Here is an 18,880-nt window from a genome sequence, read left to right as displayed (position 1 = left end):
TGCCCCAGCTGATTGCTTTTCTTTCTATGTATGTGTGTGTATGTGCAGACATGTTTATGTGTATGCACACACGTTTGTGTACTGGTGTGCATGAGTGTGTGTGTGTCTGTCTGTACTGTGCATGTGGAGGGCACTGTAAAGTCTTTCTCAATCACTCTCCATCTCATTTTTTGAGACAGGGTCTCTTAGCGAACATGGAACACACTGATCCCACCAGACTGGCTGGGCAGTCAGACCTACGGATCCTCCTATCTCTGCCTCCCCCGTGCTGGTATTTGACCATTAACAACTTTTGGGTTTGGTAATTGTTTCTAGATCTCAACAGGGAACAGTGTGTGTGTGTGTGTGTGTGTGTGTGTGTGTGTGTGTGTGCCTGACTGTGGGTGTTTTTTCACATGCATGTGTGTTCACAAGAGTATGTTAGTATAGTCATAAATGCCAAAAGAGTGTGTCAGATCGTCTGGGGCCAGAGTTACAGGCTGTTGTGAGCCTCTTGATGTAGGTGCTGGGAACTAAACTCAGTCCTCTGAAAGAGCAGAATGTACTCTAAACTGCTGAGCCGTCTCTCCAGTCCCCCGGTGTTATTTGCTGGCATAAATCTTGGCGCTTGTCATCTGACTTCTCTTGAATTACTCCATCAAAGAGCCTTTTTCAACTTCTTTCGTCTTTCTTCTTAGGGATTTCTGTCATCCCAACTGTTGGATCTTCTCTGCCTATCTTCAGTGTTTGTCCCTTTGTCTCATGTCTAGCTTAGCCTTTCTTTTAGATGTCTTTTAATTTTTTTCCCTGCTCTTTTTTCGATATATATTTTTCTTATCCATTCTAGTTTTTCTTCATTCTGGAATGATGTCATCTCATACATCTAGCTATTTCTTGAATTTCATCATCTAGTCTCTGAGTTTTTCCTGATTCTGAATTACATTTTTTTTGTATTTTCTAACCTTAAAATATACCTTTCAGGGACAAGAATACAGATCATTGACAGAATGAGTTTCCTAGCATTTTTGATGTCCTGCGTATAAATATATTTTAGCCTTTTTTTCTTTATAGATAGGTAACAATGGTAAATGATTTTTTAAGTTTTAAAGAGGATCTATTTATTTACTTTATTTGTGTGTACCTGAGTGGATGTATCTGTATCACATAAGTGCAGGTAGCTGCAGAGGTGAGGAATGGGGATTCCCCTGGAGCTGGTGTAAACTTCCTGACTTGCACGCTGGAAACCGAGTCTGTGTTCTCTTGCAAGAACAGTATGTACTTTTCACTGCCAAGCCGTCTTTCCATTCCTGACAGGTTAGAGTTTTAGCCTCTTCTTTATGCATATCTGTCTTTTAAAAAAGGTTTTGCTGAGCTATAGAGATTATTTTCTTCTTAGAGTATCACATGGGTTTGATCTTGACATTTTTGTGTTAATTATAATGTTTTAAAAATCAGTGAGAGAATTTTCCGAAGGAAACCATTCAGCATACTCTAGCTTTATCTTTGACTGCACCCATGTAGTGTTTAGAGATACAGTTGCTCAGTTTTGTGGGATTCACTTATTTGATCCTCTCTTTCTTCTCTTCACCCCACCTCAGCTTTGCTTCCATTCCTACAAGAGTCCCATCAACCAGAGACCCTGATTTACAGGTTCTAGAATTCGCAAAAGTCGGGCTTTCCCAGGCCCATCAGTACTTACTGGAAATGTGTTCTCATGAGCTTGGGTCTCTTAGATTTGGAGCTTTTTGTCAGTTATCCATCACTGTAACAAAGTCCTGAGATAATTAGTTTATAAATAAGAAAGGTTGATTGTGGTCTGGGGAGATGACACAGCCACACAAGCCTGAGGACCTGAGTTTGAATCCCTAAAGCCCACATAAAAAGCAGGGCATGGTCTGGCACCAGTTACCCTGGTGCTGAGCCAGAGGTATTGGCCAGGATGGTGGTAGAGACAAGAAGAGTGCTGGGATTTCCCTGGTAGCCAAGAGCCTTTCCATTTTGATTCAAAAGCAACAGACAACAAGAAAGGGACTTTGGGCCTGGTGTGGGCTTTTGGAATCATCTCAAGCCTCACCCCCAGTGACATACCTCCTCCAACAAGGCCACACCTTCTAATTCTTCCCAAACAGTTTATCAACTGGAAACTAAGCATTCAAATATATGAACCAATGGGGCCGTTCTCATTCAAACCACCACAGAGCACAAAGAAGAGGATGCTGTCTGCTTCCCCACCTCTTCTGAGATGGGGTTTTTCTGTTTAACAGTCCTGGCTGTCCTGGTGCTCACTCTGTAGACCAGGCTAGCCTCCAGCTCACTGAGATCGCTTGCCTCAACCTCCCAAGTGCTGGGGTTAAAGGCGTATACCACCACTGCCAGGCTAGACGCTGCCTGATTAATGGAGGCCAGGAAGTGAAAGACATAAAGGAAGGGATAAAGAGTCCCACAGTTCATTTTAAAGACATGCTCCTATTGGCTTAACTTCCACCAGCAGGGCCCCACTCTTTAAGTCTTCACCATTTCCTAATGGTACCACAGGTTGGAGACCATGCTGCCTTTAACAGTGAGTCTTTGGAAGGGCATTACAGATTTAAACCATAACACTGAGAGAAACATCTAGTTGTGTTTAATTGTCCATAGGAGTTTGCTTTTGCTGTCTCGTTGCTTTATCTATTCAGTATGTGAGAATCCAGGGACACTAAAAGCTGTATCCCTGATCGACGCTCCTACAGGACTCTGACCACATACTCCATTTTGGAACTCCATTTTGGATCACTGTTGGAAGTCATGCAGGTTTATCTGATCGGTTGAGGTTAGGTCATGTGTCCTTGTGCTGACTCTGCCTGGAAGCTCACAAGAGCTCTGGACTTCCCAAGATTGGGAATGCAATAGAGCAGGGAAGATATTAAAAATGCACGAAATGTAGGCTCTGGGGATACATGTGCCAGGGCTCAGGTTTTACCCACACAAGCCACGCTGATGCCTTTGCAGTGTCCCAACATTGCCAGCTGCTTAAAACACTTGTCCTCGTGCTGTGAGCCAGACACAGGCGCAGCGCTTCAAACGTAAACATGAAAGTTACTACAGAAGCCAGCTTTCATTTTAATGATGAAATTAGAGTATTCGGGAGATTCAATCAGTTTATCTGAGTAGAAGAAGGGCACTGATTAATCATATAAACCAGTTATTTAAAAAAAAATCTACTGGTTGTGTATACATGAGCTCTTTTACTCTAGATATGAACAGAAGCACCCAGAGTTGAGCCTTGTGCCTTTTAGGGAATCTGTATGGACTAAGAATCACTTATGGTTTCTCTTCAGCTCAGGTAGTGTACTGTATTTATTTATTTATTTATTTATTTTGAAGTCTCACTCTGTGACCCTGCTGGCCTTGAAGCTTCTTGCTTCTGTCTCTAGAGTATTGGGATTAAAGGTATTCACCACTATGCCCCCAACTTTGTCCCCCAATTCAGTTGTCCCTTTACTGGTGTATCCCTATGTATTCTGTAGCAAATCTTTCTCTGTACTGCCAGCCCCCACATTATGACACAGAAACTTATTATTAATTACGAAAGCTTAGACTTAGCTTAGACTTGTTTCTAGCTAGCTCTTATAACTTAAATGAACCTGTTTCTGTTGTCTATATGCTGCCTCATGGCTCATGGTTTTTTCCTCTCCTCCTGCATGTCCTGCTTCCTCTCCATCACCCCTGGCATCTCCCCTGCACCTCGACTCATCTCCTCTTCCTTTCTCTCTGCCCAGAAGTCCTACCTAACCTCTTCCTGCTTAACTATTGGCCATTCAGGTCTTTATTAACAATCAGACAGTGCCTTGGAAAGACACATCCTTACAGTATACACAAAGATTATTCCATAACAGTATTCATTTACCTCTGTAGTCCTAACATGCTTTGGAGGGGCTCAAACCCTTCCGAGAAAACACTTTCAAATGGAGACATATTGAAACATAAAGTTCCTTCAGTTCTTTCATCATCGTGGACCAGGTTGCTCTGGAATCACACAATCATCCTGCAGATAAGGTTACAGATTTATAATACGTCCATCCAGTCCTTCCAGTAAGTCAGTCCTTCCTGTACTATCCAAGGTCCTGGGAGAGCAATGTTATTTATAGTGTCGCATGCATGGGCCCCACAATACAGTGTAGGCACCAAGACTGACAAGTGTAGGCTGAGTTCTTTGGGAGGAGGCCTTCCTGGTTTCCTGTTTTGTTGCTATCTTTACTAAAAGTGTCCGAAGGATGTGATTTGGAGTGTCTAGTCTGAAAAGTTTTCCCATGAGAACTATGGCGATCTTCTAAGGTGATGGCAATTCTCTGCTGAGGAGGGCTTCCTGTGTAGACCAAGAGGCCTCAGAGGACCGATGGAACAGAGCAATGATGTGAACAGTCCTCCCAGGCTGTGGGCACTTAACTCTAGGTCACACTGTATGCACATGCTTGCTGTTGAATTCTCCCTGGATCATAGAAATAGGTACCACTAGCTTTGCTTTGCAGAAGAGAGCTTTATGCGTTATTTGAGTTCTTTGAGGCACAGTCTAGTCACACACGTGGGACTTGAACTTGAGATCCTCCTATGTCAGCCTCTTGAATAACTGGGTTATACATATATACCATTATGACTGGCTATCCAGACAATCTTCTATTAGTTAATTAGCTAATTAATTTTGAGACAGGGTCTTTCTATGTAGCCTTGGCTGTCCTAGAACACCCTCTATAGATCAGGCTGACCTCACAGGAATCCATCTGTCTTTGTTTCCTGAGTACTGGGATTAAGGGCTTGTGCTATACCCGGCTATTATCTTGTTTTACTTTTTTGGTATTTAAAGTACATTGATTTTAGTTTCTTTTCTGCTGTTGTAACAAAAACCATGAGTGGAAACAACTTATGAGAGACAAGTGTTTACTTTCCCTTACTCTTCCGGGTTACAGTCTATCACCAAGGGAAGTCAAGGCTGGAACTCAAAGCAGGCACCTGGAGCAGAAAACATGGATTAACGCTGCTTCCTGGTTTGCTCTGTGAGTCAGGCGGAACTAGCTTTTTTAAACAGCCCAGGCCCACTTGTGAGGGATGCTGGTGCCCCAGTACTGCTGAGCCATCCCTTAATCACTAATCTAGATCTCCCATAGACATGGCCGTAGGCTAATCTGATCTAGATGATTCCTCAAATGAGGTTCCTTCTTCCCAGGTGACTCCTCCTCTTCTTCCTCTTCCTTTTCTTGAGACAGTTTCTTTCTGCAGCCCTGCTGTCCTGGAACCCTCTCTATAGACCAGGCTGACCTTGAACTCATAATAACCCACCCACCTCTGCCTCCTGAATGCTGGGATTAAAGGCAGGTACCACTACTGCCCAGCCCCTGGTGACTCTTAAATTGTGTCAAATTTACAATAAAAAACCCACGTGTACTCTACTCCTGTGAACTTGACATAAACATGTAGGCGGAGGTTACTCTTATGTTTCCCGGACGCCCAGACCTGAATAATCACACAGAAACTATATTAATTCCAACATTGTTTGGCCAATGGTTCATGCATATTTCTAGCTAGTTCTTATATCTTAAATCAACCCATTTCTATTAATCTGTGTATTGTCACAAGGCTGTGACTTACTGAAAATGTTTTGAATGTTTGTCTTGTTTGGCAGCTACATAAATGTCTTCCTGTGTTGGAGGAAAGCCGCTACTTAGTTCCCAGCTGTTTAGCCCTGAAATAATCACACAGAAATCATATTAATTAAATCACTGGTTGGCTCATTAGCTCTAGCTTCTTATTGGCTAACTCTTAACATATTAATTTAACCCATCTCCATTAATCTGTGTATTGCCACATGGCTGTGGCTTACCAGATAGAGTTCCCAGCATCTGTCTCTTGCAGGGGCTCTATGGCTTCTCTCTGATTCCGCCCTTCTTTCTCCCAGCATTCAATCCATCCCTCCCCCGCCTAGCTCTGCTCCACTGCACCCTGCTCTGGCTCAAAGCAGTTCTTTATTCATTAATGGTAATCACAGCATGCAGAGGGATATCCTACATCATTCCTGACTGACTATTCTCTCTGTATATATCTCTTCTAGCCTGGCTATATTCTGCCCTGTCATAGGCCAAACTAGCTTTATCCATTGGCCAATAAAAGCAACACATATACAGAAGGACATCCCATATCACAAACACATCGCCATTAAACAATAACCTTTCCTTTCTTTCCTTGTCTCCAAGATCTCATGTTAACATCATAATGTCAAATGTAGTACAACTTTTAAAATAAGGTTTATTTTTATGTGTATCAGTGTTTTACCTGTTATGTTTATGTCTGCCACATACATGCCTGGTATCCATGGAGGCCAGAAGAGGCTGTCAGATACCCTGAAACTGGAGTTACAGATGGCTGGCTCCTGTAAAATAAAAATAATTTTTTAAAAAAAGTTACATAATTCTTATTCCAAAGGGAAAGAACCAGGACAATGGAGCAATGAAGCTAAGGCAACCCCCATCCCCCAAATTAGTAGTGTAAATAAACTCCCATAGCTCACTGTCTGGCATCTGGAGCTCACTCATGATCTTCTGGGCTCCACAGGGCTTGGGTACCAAGTCTCCTCTCCCCAGTTCTGCCATCCACAGCACACACACTTGCAGGCTCAGGATGGCGCTATTCCACACCTGCTTAGTAGATATCTCATGTGGCCTCTCAGGGTCTCTCTTCAGGGGCTCCAACACTGCTGCAAGGGGTCAAGTCTTAGCTGCTCTCTTTGTGTCTTTAAAACCAGCACCACATGGGAGACGCTTACGCATCATTTGCCAGGTTCTGCTGCCAGCTCGACGTACAGCCTTGAGACCTTTGGACTACAGTTTCGATGTGCTGATCTTGTCCCAAGGAGGCACGGAAGTTTACACTCCAGGGGTGCTGATCTTTTCTTCATCACAGCTGAATTTGCAGCTCCAGCTGACCGGCATCCATTGTCTCAGTAAATTACAGAAAGTTTCATTTCAGTGGTGGTGGTCTCTTGATAATCATTACTGACTCTTGCAACCACAGACACTTAATCCAAAATATCACACAAATGTGATCCCGATAGAGTCTTTGTGTCCCTTAGAAATGTCGCAAGCCATCTTCTATTGTCTGCATCTCTCTGAACATTCTTAGCCCCAAGCTCCCACAGAAGAGCCCACTAAGCTCTGAGGACCCAGTGGTTTTTCTAGCTCCATGTGTCAAATATTGCCACAATCTTCCAGCAAGCAAGGTCCCTTACAGCCACATCCCACTGACTCGGTACCAATTTCTATTCTAGTCTGCTTTTGGGTTGCTTCGATAAAACCCTGTTTTCCAAAGCAACTTGCGGGGAGGAGGAAAGGGTTTATCTGGCTCATGCTTCCAGGTCACAATCCATCACTGAGAAGTTAGGGCAAGTGCTCAAGCAGGAACTGAAGCAGAAGTCACGCGGGAATGTTGCTTGCTGGCTGGCTCTCTGGCTTACGTTCAGCCAGCTTTCTCCTACAGGCCCACCAATCTGGGGATGCTGCTGCTCACAGTGGCCTGGGCCCATCTGCATTAACCATCACTCAGGGCAATCTCTCACAGACACGGCTTTGCATGGCCAATCTGATTGACGCAATTGTGCAGTTAGGGCTTTCTCTTTATAGGTGATTCCAAGTTGTGTCAAGCTGACAATTTATTGTATGTGTGTGTGTGTGTGTGTGTGTGTACCCAGGGCCGCAGGCATTTTATCAGCACTCTACCACTGAGATACCTCCTCCATTCTTCATCCTGTTGGTCCTTGTTGGTTTGTTTTGAGATAGACTACGTAACTGTTGCTTTCCTGGAACTCAATATGTAGACCAGGCTGGCTTCAAACTGACAAATATCCCCCTGCCTCTGCCTCCCAGCTCCTGGGGCTAAAGGTATGGACACTATGCCTCATTAGTTATTTTAGTTCAGAAAGCTGAAACAAAGACCAATTATGTATAAAAAATCACTTTTGAAGTTGCATTTAGTTTGAAAAAAAAACCACTTGAATTATGTGTATGTGTTTGTGTATTTGAGTGTAGGTGCCTGTAGAGGTCTCTGGCTGTTACAGGCAGTGTGTGTGTGTGTGTGTGTGTGTGTGTGTGTGTGTGTGTGTTGTGTCTGCCCTGAAGTCTGAAAATCTTTTTTTGTAAAAACATATTGTGTGTTGATGTGAGTAAGACCTGAAGTTGGCATCCAAGTCTGTGTGTGAAGCTCAAAGGACAATTTCATGGAGTTTTTTTCTCTCTTTCTACCAGGGACCCAACTCAGATCTTCAGGATTGGTCGGCAAATGCTTCTCCTGTGGGGCCATTTTGCAAGCCCTGACAGCCCGTTCTTCCCTTAGGTGCCATCAACAGCGGTGGCAACAAGAGACAGTGTAGGCATTGGTGGGTGGACTGGGTTCTCTGACGTCTTATGACATCACTTCCTGGCTGGGAGCAAACTCAGTGGCTTTTTCCTTACATAGTAGTCACCGAGACCTTAGGGGCTGAGGTCCTGTAGTCACATAGGGGGACAACAATGACCTTAGGAGCTTGAGGAAGGGGCTGAAAGGTTAAAAGACATGTGATGTGACAATCTCTGAGAGATCCTGGCACTGGAGGTAGTGGCTGCTTCCTCTCCTTTCGTGGAAGAAGGAGAACTGTTGGGGCACATGTGGGTGGCGCCTGAGCTTAGGGTGACATTTTGGACGGTCCAGTGCTGCGTGATGAGTCCTGCTCTCTGCATTTTTTGAATGTCCACAGCCTTTCTAACCTCCACTCACCAAGTTCTAGCATTAGCAGCCCTTCCCCCACCAGCTCACATCTATGAAAAATGTCGATACACATCGCCAAATATCCCCCGAGGAGCGAAATTGCCGCAGGTGGAGTATCAGTCTCACCAGGAGGTCAGAAGTCTAGACACCGAGGAGGGTGAGGGAGCCTTCCTTTCAGTTTGGACCTCTCAAGCGGTCCAAACCTGACTGGAACTTGCTAAGCTGAAGGCTGGGAGGACCATAGTCTTCTGTGAAGAGCCAAAGATAATTACTAGTGAGTAGAGGCAGGGGCAGCAAACAGGAGAGGGGGGTATTCCAAGTCAGGTGTTACCGGGTGGCCTACCCATGGGTGTCACTTACAACAGACACCATCTGGCAGCTTCTTCTCTCCACTAGTCTCGCTAAGAACATGACGAGCTCTTAAAAAAATCATCATTTTAAAATGCTGCCCACACAAAAGCTCAGGACCTTGGGGCAAAGCTTAGGCCTTTCTGTTTGTGGATCTGAGAGAGAGGGTTTTGTGTGTATTCACCAATCACGATCCCTTCTGCAGAAGGCTGTTTTAACGAGACCCACCGGCCATGAAAGCTCAGCGGGCGCCCAGGCCAGAGTCGGGGAGACTGGGGAAGAGGTAACGGGAATAGCGAGGGCCCGAGTCTAAGGTGGAATGGAGGCTGGAGGGGCAGAAACGGGGAGGTGATATAACCAGCTGGTCTTGAATGGAGCTCAGGAGGAGGGAGTCAGGGCAAGGCTCCAGCTGTCTGGTTTGGGCATCACCATAGGGGATGAGAAGGGAAGAACCAGAAGAGGCAGGGACAGGAGAGGGAAGAAGGTGATGCATTGGGGTAGCGAGTCAGGACTGTGAAGGAAATTACTGCAGCCCTGGAAGCTGAGGAGGAGGCTGGAGATAAGGCTGTGAGTCAGGCTTTGCAGGTAGCAGCTGAAGCTGTGGGTGAGATTGCCCAGGGGACTGTGTGGAAGGAGCCGGAGTAGAAGAGAGGCTGTGTGAAGACCTGAGGAACCGCAGCTGTTTTCTGTTCTGAGTCAAATCCTACTCAAGGTCTGTGTCCCACGATCCCGGTCCCAGCCCACAGCCCACAGCAATTGCTCCATTCTTTACGCCCTCCTCTAAGGAATCTGAGCTTCTTGTCTCGTTCCACCCAAAGCGTGACCACACTGAGGTGTTTTGGAGCCAACAACAAAAGTGTTTCTGTTTGCTTTGCTGAGTTTTGCCCATTGCTAGGTCTAATTAAAGCATGGGTCCCGTTTGGGGGAGGGGTGTCCTGTTCCTGGTTCCTCTAAATCGGTTAAATCTGGCCACAAACCCTCCCTCTGAGTGTTTTGACGGCCCCTGCTATGGGATTCTTAGTTAAAGATTCTGGGTCCCCCGAGGGTTTTGACTAGAGGACAAAGCTCAGGTCCCCTAGAAAGAGATCACAATCCATTTCCTCCTGGGCAGCCCTGAGCTCAGGGCTGATTTAGTAAGTCAACATGCCTTGGGTTTGCTTGGTGGATGCCGAACCCTGATTCCGAGAGCAGTTTGGGAGACACTCTCCTGTGAGTGTCCCTTTAAAACTGTCAGATGGCCAGCGGTTTATTTCACTAAAAGTAAGTTAGGTGGCGAAGCAACGTGCTGGACAATGGAGCCTGGGATCGTTGTTTATTTTGGAAAAAAATCCTAAGATTCCGTTAATCCAGTTGTAATTGGGGATCAGTACTGGAAAGACTGGTTAGGGGCCTTTGAGAGCCAGGCAGAGGAAGGACAGCTCAGAAGCGCTGTCAACTGTTTTCTCTCCTCACTGGGGTTATCAGCCAGAGAAGGTACAGCTGATCCCTGGGCGGTTTTCAGCAGGCAGCGTCTGAACTTTAACCTACTGTTGCAATCAGAATCATGCGTGGGAGTCACAGGACCTGGGCCCCCAGCAAGGGGTTACCTAGATGACAGGCATGCTCTGACTGCATCTGGCCCAGGCTGTGAGGGGTGCCACGGCCTGTTAGTTAGTTCTGGTGTATAAACAGGGGGTGGGCACCAGTGAGACATGGTGACTCCCGGAGAAGGCAGTGTGGTCCAGAGAGCTTGGTCCTTCCCTCTGCCACGGGGGTAAAGGTTAACAGCGTTTGGGGCAGTGGCTTGGGCTGTCATGTCGTTTACTCATCTGTCCCGAGCGTTCTCTGAGTGCGCACTCTTGATTTTTGCCCCCAGAGGTTTTTTTTTGTTTTTTTTTTTAACCCTAGATGATTTTCCTTCCTGCCCATGTCGCCTGTTTACTGATGTGTGAGTCACAGGTTGTGGACCCAGTGTCCTCAACCAGGAGCATCTAGGCATGGTTCAGCTGGACAGCAGCTGGGAGCTCCAGCTCCCCAAGGGCAGGGCTGACTCCTGATTGGCACTGGCAGGTGCTTCCACCCTTCCCTTCTGCCCAGGGTCCCCTCTTTTCTCTATGCTACCCCTCTGCCATACTTCCTCCCACTCCTGAGTCTTTAGCTCAGGGATGCACAGTGGCTTGGTTGGCGCTTAGTGAAGCTTTAAACGCCCTGCGTTGGGAGGGTGGCTATCCCTAGCCTACATTCCCAAACTCATTTCAGCATTTCTGTTTCTTTTTAGGTCTAGGGATGCTCCACAGGGCAGTGCCATCACCGTTAGTAGGTCCTACTCTGTCTTTTTGTTATTTCTCCACACATGTGACGTTTGTAACTGTGGATTTATGCAATCCCATTACACATCATTTTTTTTTTTTTTTATTTCACTTTGGCAGGAGGCACCTCATTTTTATCCTGGATCTGGGAAGAACATGCTCCGGGTGGTGAAGCCTTAGGGCCGAGGTGAGAGTGGACTTCAGATGGGAGGGGTTACAGGAGCGGGCAGCAGAGAGGCAGAGGAAGGGCACGGTGGCCTTTGTAGGCAGCTGGGGCTTGCTGGAGGGGCTGCAGGGTGGGGGCCGTGTTTTCAGCCTCCTCCTAGGGTCCGTGGGCTTTGTCTATCACCTTCTGCAGCAGCCTGCCTCCTCTGGCTGTCAGTTGGTGTGAGTCAGGAACAGTGGGAATGTGGAAGGCAGAGGAAACACACCAGGGAAGCTGTTCTTGAAGCCTCTTGGAATTCCTTATCTCTCCATCCTTTGGGTAGAGCAATCGGAAAGCTACTTGCTCTTTGTTTGGGAAGGAATGGTCTGATGGTTAGCATGGAGGGCCTTGCAGGCGCTGGTGGCTGCGGTAGAAACTATGGAAACCGACATGACGGCCCACAAGTAGTTGCTACGTTGGCAGGGAGACGCGAGGAAGGCTGTGAGGGTGCTCCACAGCCTGGCTTAGTGTGAACCAAGTCCCAAGAAGTCCCAGGGCAAATCCAGTAAGAGCGGTGCGGTGGGCTCATGTCAGATGGGCAGGTAGAGGGGGAGGCTGTGAATTCAAGGAGCCTCTTACAGTTTCAAAGGTTAGTCCATTATCATCATCCGGCAGACAGGCAGATGTGGTGCTGGGAGCAGTCGAGAGGCCTACATCTTGCAGGCCATAGAAAGTCGCGTGACTCTCACACCGAGTGAAGCTTGAGAGAAAGACCTCAGAGCTCACTCCCACAGTGACACACTTGCTCCAAGAGAGCCACACCTCCTAGTAGTGCCTTTCCCTTGGTGGGGGGGGGCATTTTCTTTCAAACTACATATTCCATTCCCTGGCCCCCAAAGGGTTATAGCCATATCACAATGCAAAAATGCATTCAGTCCAACTTCAAAAGTTCCCATAGTCTATAACAGTCCCAAACTTGCTTAAAAATTCAAAGTCTCTATTGAGACTCATGGCAATCTCTTAGCTGAAATCACCTGTAAAAATCAAAATAAAAAAGCAGATCACATACTTCAACATATAATGACACAGGATACACAATACTGTTCTAGAACACAGGAAAGGGAGCACATTGAGGAAATGCTGGACCAAAGCAAGACCAAAAACCAGCTGGGAAAACTCCAAACTCTGCATCTCCATGTCTGATGTCAAAGCGCTCTCCACGTCTCTCAAATGGCATTTAGCTTTGTTGACTGCAAGCAACACACTTCTCTTGGGCTGGTTCCACTCCCTGTTAGCAGCTCTCTTAGGCAGGTATCCCATGGCTCTGGCATCTCTAACACCATAGGCTTCCCAAGGCAATCCAGGCTTCAACTTAACAGCTTCAACTTAACGGCCTCTCTATTTGGCTTCTATTCAGGGACACCTCCGACACACACCTGGCCTTAGTGGCTTTATTCTGTAACTTCGTTCTTCTATCCTTAACTCTAAAGCCAGAACCACATGGTCAAAGCTGCCAAGTTCTGCTGCTTGCTGGGGCTGGACCATGGCCTTCTTGTTCGTTGACATCTTCACCAGCTTTCTGTCCTTCACTGCCTAAGCTTGGCTGTTCTGAAACTTGCTCCATAGACCAGGTTGGCCTCGAACTCAGAGATCCACCAGCCTCTGCCTTCCCAGTGCAGGGATTAAAGGTGTGTGTACCTCACCACACCAAGCTCTAGTTCCTTTTCATGAGTTGGAAACCTAGCTGGGTGGGATCTTGCCCTGAGGGTACCAGTCTCTTTATTCCATTTCTTAATCCATTTAAAGATTTAGCTCCATTCCATTTTCTGGTGCTCTTTTTCTCCTCAAATATTTTTCCTTGCTCCTTTCCATCATATGCCTTCATAAGAGTTACTACTAATATCCACACGGCAGAGTCTATACTAGCCTGTTTTGAGATTTCTTCTACCAACAGAATTAATATAAAACTCTTCACCTTAGCCTTAGGCAGATTTTCAGACAAGGGCAAAAAGCAGCCTCGTCTTTCACCAAAATATCACAAGAATGATTTCTAGGCGGCATATTAAAATTCTTCTCTGCAACCGCTTGAGCCAGCTCCCGACATTTCAAACCATCCTCAGCACCGTTGTCTTCCATGTTCCTTCTAGGATGCCCCATTAAATAATGCTTAAAGCATTTCACTGCTGTCCTAACCCAAAGTACCAAAGTCCACATTACTCCAAACAAAAGCATGGCCAGGCCCCATCACACCAGAACCCTAGTCCCTGGTAGCAACTTCTGTCTTGGTTTGGGTTTCTATTTCTGTGAAGAGACACCATGGCCATGATAACGCTTACATCTAATTGAGGTGGCCTCTTCCCGTTTCAGAGGTTCAGTTCATTATCATCATGATGGAGAGCATGGTGGCATGCAGGCAGACCAGATGTTGGCTACATCTTGGCCAGAAGGCAGCAGGAAGTCAACTGACGGTCACACTGAGTAAAGCTTAGAGAAAGACCTCGAAGCCCGCCCCCCCACAGTGACACACTTCCTCCGCAGCCACACCTCCTAATAGTGCCATTCCCTTTGGGGGGTCATCTTTCAAACCACTACAACCTTGATTTGTCAATTTTATGTGTTTGTTTGTTTTGCTTTCATGTTTGTGCACAGAGAACAATCTGGAAGGAGGAAATTCACTCGCGTGACTGGTGCCCGAGGAGGACTGGAGAGAACGTCTGGTCTTCTGAGCCTGGAATGAGAGGGGGTTGTGAGCTGCTATGTGGGTGCAGAGACTTCTGGAAGAGCACCAAGCATTCTCAACTGTAGAGCTGTCTCCCTAGTCCAGTGCTTGCTTTTAATCCCAGCATTCAGGGGCCAGAGGCAGGTGGATCTCCAGGAGTCCAGTGCCAGCCTGGTTTACATAGCAAGTTCCAGACCGTCCAGGGCTGCGTAGTGGGACCTTGTCTCAGTAAAACAACAACAAAAATAAACAACAAAAAAGAGCTTTGGGGTCAGAGCTGGGTCATGGGTCAAAGATCACTGTTTAACCTTGGAGGATTCATTCTCTGAGCCTCAGCTTCTTTCTGTGAAGAAAAGAGCATCCTGGTCTAGATATTTTAGGTGTTTGCTGAGATCACCTGGGACAAAGGGAGTGCTTCTTGGAGTTAGTGGCAGCTCTTACCTTTCTTTTAGAGATGACCATTTCTTTGGCTTCCTCCTAAGACCCACCTTTCCTGCTCCTTCAACCTACTAAGGAGAGACTGTCAAACCTGGCTGCTCTGGTTCCTTCAAATCTGATTGTATATATCCTCCTGGCAGTTGGTTCCCATCTCTCTGGCTATGACTTCCTGGGTGTCTGAGAACTTGGAGGACAAGAGAACCACAGTGAGAAGACTGGTCCACAGAATTCATGGGCCTGATTGTGAGCCTGAGATGTCCCCACTATGGAATCCTATCAAGCCCACGAGGTCTGGAAAGGTGGACTCAGAGGGGTTTTGCGTGAGCATTCCAGCCTCTGGGATTTAGGCAAAGGGCATCGAAAGTTGCACCAAGCTTTGTGTCTGATCTCCTGTCCTTGAGGGTCTTTCATTGAGAGAACCAGAGCTTGGCTAGGTGACTCCCAAGGAGGTTTAACCCCTTCCTGGATGTTTCAGGATCAGCTCCCGAGAAACTGGGGAAGACAAGCAGATGTAGGAAGAATTGCTCGTTGACTCGATGGGTATTTATGAGAAGCTGGACATTGCAGAGAGCACATAGGTATGTGCTATCAAACAACTGAAACTCTTCCAGGAGGAAGGAAAAGACCTGAGTGTTTAAATAAATAAACAAGAGAGCTCAGCTTGAAGCCAGTGTTGTAAAGATCAAGAGGCAGGCAGTGGCTCTCAACTTTGAACATGCAGCAAAGTCACCTGGAGGGCTAGAGAAAACACAGGTGGCCCGCCCCCATCCCCAGAGAGTCTCCCCAGTGTGTCTAGGGTGGGGCCAACATTTGCATTTCCAGCAAGTCCTCAGGTTGTGTAGTTGTTCCTGATCTCTGGACCCACTTTGAGAGCCAGGATGGCAGTGTGTATGTTTGTGATGCTGTGTGTGGGTGATGATGTGCATTCGGGGAAGGGGTGATGGTGTGAATGCTGGGGACAATGATGCTGAGGGGTGATGGTACGTGCAGTGGTGGTGATATGTATGGGGGCGATGGGGTGTGTGTAATGGGATAATGGTGTGAGGGGCTGATGGTGTCGGGATGGATGGGTGTTGGAGGTTGATGGTGTCAGGGGATTATGATATTGGGGGGTAATGGTATCAGAGGCTGCTGGTGTAGGGGTGATGTGTATGTGCGTGTGATGTCAAAGCGATAGAAGCTGCATTATTTGTAGTTCTTCTGAGGTCAAGGACAAAGAAAAGGAAGACTTCTCCCCTCTCCTTCTGCTTTTGTCAATACTCAGAATAGTTTTTGGAATCTCCTTGAGCGTTGTCTTGTCTTAGGATGCAGGTCTGGTGCTCCTTTGCAATCGAGAATCTTTTCATGTCTATTTATTCTCCACCCCTGGATCTTGCACTGCAGCAACCTCGAAGGGAGCTCTGGTTGTATGTAGCCCAGACCCACCTCAGATGTCACCCCTATATCTGTGCTTACATTAAAAATAAAATCTGTGTACATAAAAATTACTGTGGATGAATAGATTCTAATGAATACCAAGACAGACGGTACAACTTCTTGATCTGTCTGCAGTGTCTGCTGCCGGGCTGCCATAACCCAAACTGTGCTATCTGATTTCAAATATTCATTTGATCAGTTATTTACACCTGAGCACTCTGCTGGGTACACTAAAGATAGGCCCAGGCCTACGTGACCTCATAGTCTGATTGGGGATGCAGAAAAGTTGCTAGGTAATTACATGTAAGACATCATCTTAGGTCCTATGGCAGCGGAAGAACAGGGTGACATGGCGTCACAAAACCGTAAGATGACAGAGGGCTTCCGGGAGGAGGTGGTAAATAAAACGAAGACTGAGTAGAGTAGGTTAGGAATGGTGTAGAGGAGGAAATATGCACGGTTGTTTTGGATAGAGATGCAGAGTAGTCGGGCAGTTGCTGCTACACGTCTGTAATCCTAGCACTTGGAGGCAGAGGCAGGTGGATCTCTGAGTTTGAGGTCAGCCTGGTTTACAGAGTGAGTTCCAGGACAACCAGGGCAATGCAGAGCAACCCTAGCTTGAAAAATGAGAGAGAGAGAGAGAGAGAGAGAGAGAGAGAGAGAGAGAGAGAGAGAGAGAGAATAGGCAAAAGCCCAGGTGAGGAAGAACAGGACACCTCCCCTGACAAGCACTCATCTTGTACAAACCGGGCCAAGAGGTGGGGCTAGATCTTGAGTGACCTTTCAGGGATGAAGGAGCAATGAATTTTAGGAGTCACGGAAAAAAATGTCCCCGGGATTTCATTGGTGGGTTTCTGTTTACCCAGAGTGTGAGGTTCCGGCTTATGCTCAGTGTGGGGATTAATCTGACACCCTTGTTAGGACAGCATGAGAAGCCAAGGACTGGATTTTGCTGTGAGTTGGCTCTGCTGGCAGCCAGGCCCAGGGCCCCTGCTTTCACTTCCTCCCACCTGTGGAACTAGGAGTCTGGGCAAACCAGTTTTGAATTCTCTGCATCAAAGAGCCTTCTCAGAAGCAAAGGCCCAGCTCTATTGCGTTAGAGAAAGAATACAGAACAGAATATATCCTGAACAGCTGTAGAAATGCAGTGGATAGCACTGTCCCCGGTACTGCTGAGCCCAGAGACCCACAGGGCAAACTTCTCTGCAGCCTGTCTGCACACCCGTCATATTTCCAGGGCTCCGTGAACTTCAGCAAGATGACTTGGTTCCGACATCTCACTCTTTATTGTTGGACTATGGGGAGAGTGGCTGCCTCTAGGAGCATCCTGGGAATGTCAAGTGTAGACATGAGATTATAGCTAAGAAAACACTGGGCTCCTAGGGAAAAGCGCTCACCATCCAAGATGTTCAAGGCTTTTAGTGCCCTGGATGGACAACTCTGTGTTTTTGTACCTATGTGTATATTTAGGGGTTAGCCATTCAATGTAATAGCTGTATGTACTTTATGTCCATAGACATGCTTCCCAGTTGCTTCTTGTTAGACAGTCTTCTATTTATGTCTGTATTTATAAAGAGATGAGTATGTTTAAAAAAAAGTTTAATGTCAACAGAATTTCCAACATAGCTCAATCCAACATTTTTTTTTAGTACAGGTTTTTTTTTGTTGTTTGTTTTTTGTTTTTGTTTTTTTTGAGACAGGATTTCTGGAATTCTAGTACAGATTTTACTGTGTTTGGAAAACCTGCACACTTGCAGGTAAAGTTTACATTTTGTGTCAGAACTGTCTATTTCTGAAACTTTTTGGGCCGTCACTTGTATTCTAAAGTACATTATCTTGCAAGGATTGAGATTCCCCTGGGCACCCCACTTTCTTCATGAGGCAGTGCCCTCTCTTCCAAGCTCAGGTATTGTTTAGATAGATAGCTCCCTACACACTAATGGGCTTGCTTTCCTTGTGCTATGGCTGAGCTGGGATTCCCCCCAACCCTTCCTTGTTTAGACCCTAAAGAACACTGAAAATCAGATGGAAGTTCTGTGCAAGGAAGACAGTGGGCTCCTCCCATTGCTCAGCCTGGATTACATGTTTGACTCAGATGGGAAAGAAGATGTCAACCCAGGAGTCATACCTTTGTAGGGCCTCTCTTGGTGTGTGTTGGGAGGGTGGCAGGGAAGGTAGGGAAGTAAACTTCCACCTTGCAACACAATCCAGGTGCGAAAGGGAGGAAAGCTGTACCCAGGGATGCTGCCAGATGCAAATACAGTTTCTGGTGACAGAAGAGCTAAGGCTTTTTTGTTTGTTTGTTTGTTTTGTTTTTTTGTAATACAAACCTAAGGAGCAGATTTGTAAAGAGAAGCTAGGTGCTTTTAATCAGTCTCTGGACAAAACATATTGTAACCTACTGTTCTGTAGAAGACAAGTTTGAATGCAGTCGTGTCTCTACCCCCCTACCCCGTTCTACCTCTCCTACAGTGATATAGCACAGTGTGAACCTATGTCATGGGCTCACAACTCTACCTCAAAGAGGGCCAAACTTATCTTACTTTAATCTGAAATTTTATTTTGAGACTGGATTTCACTATGCAGCCCTGGCTGTCCTGGGACTCTATGTAGCCAGGCTGGCCTTGAACTCACAGAGCTCTGCCTACCTCTGCTGGGAGTAAAGGTGTGACCTTCCTGATTTGCTAGTGAGGCTCAGCATCTTTTCATATATTTAGCGGTCATTTGTGTCTCTCATATCTATACATAAATATTTCCTCGTATAGTTATTCTTGGTATTTT

At 46.4% G+C, this 18,880-nt stretch overlaps 1 long non-coding RNA gene across 1 annotated transcript; it reads left to right on the top strand.

Moving 5' to 3' along the window:
* The first annotated feature begins 10,826 nt into the window (after positions 1–10,826).
* LOC125394843 (uncharacterized) lies at positions 10,827–16,170 on the top strand. The gene is made up of 4 exons (XR_007230358.3): positions 10,827–11,142; positions 11,351–11,392; positions 11,502–11,568; positions 14,176–16,170. It is a non-coding gene; the product is annotated as an uncharacterized LOC125394843 (long non-coding RNA).
* Positions 16,171–18,880: the final 2,710 nt, after the last annotated feature.

The sequence above is a fragment of the Myodes glareolus genome, chromosome 14, assembly GCF_982192425.1.
Source record: "Myodes glareolus chromosome 14, mMyoGla1.1, whole genome shotgun sequence".
Lineage (NCBI taxonomy): Eukaryota > Metazoa > Chordata > Mammalia > Rodentia > Cricetidae > Myodes > Myodes glareolus.
The sequence above is the reverse complement of the archived record's forward strand: the minus strand, read 5'-3'. Positions and strand labels throughout refer to the sequence as shown.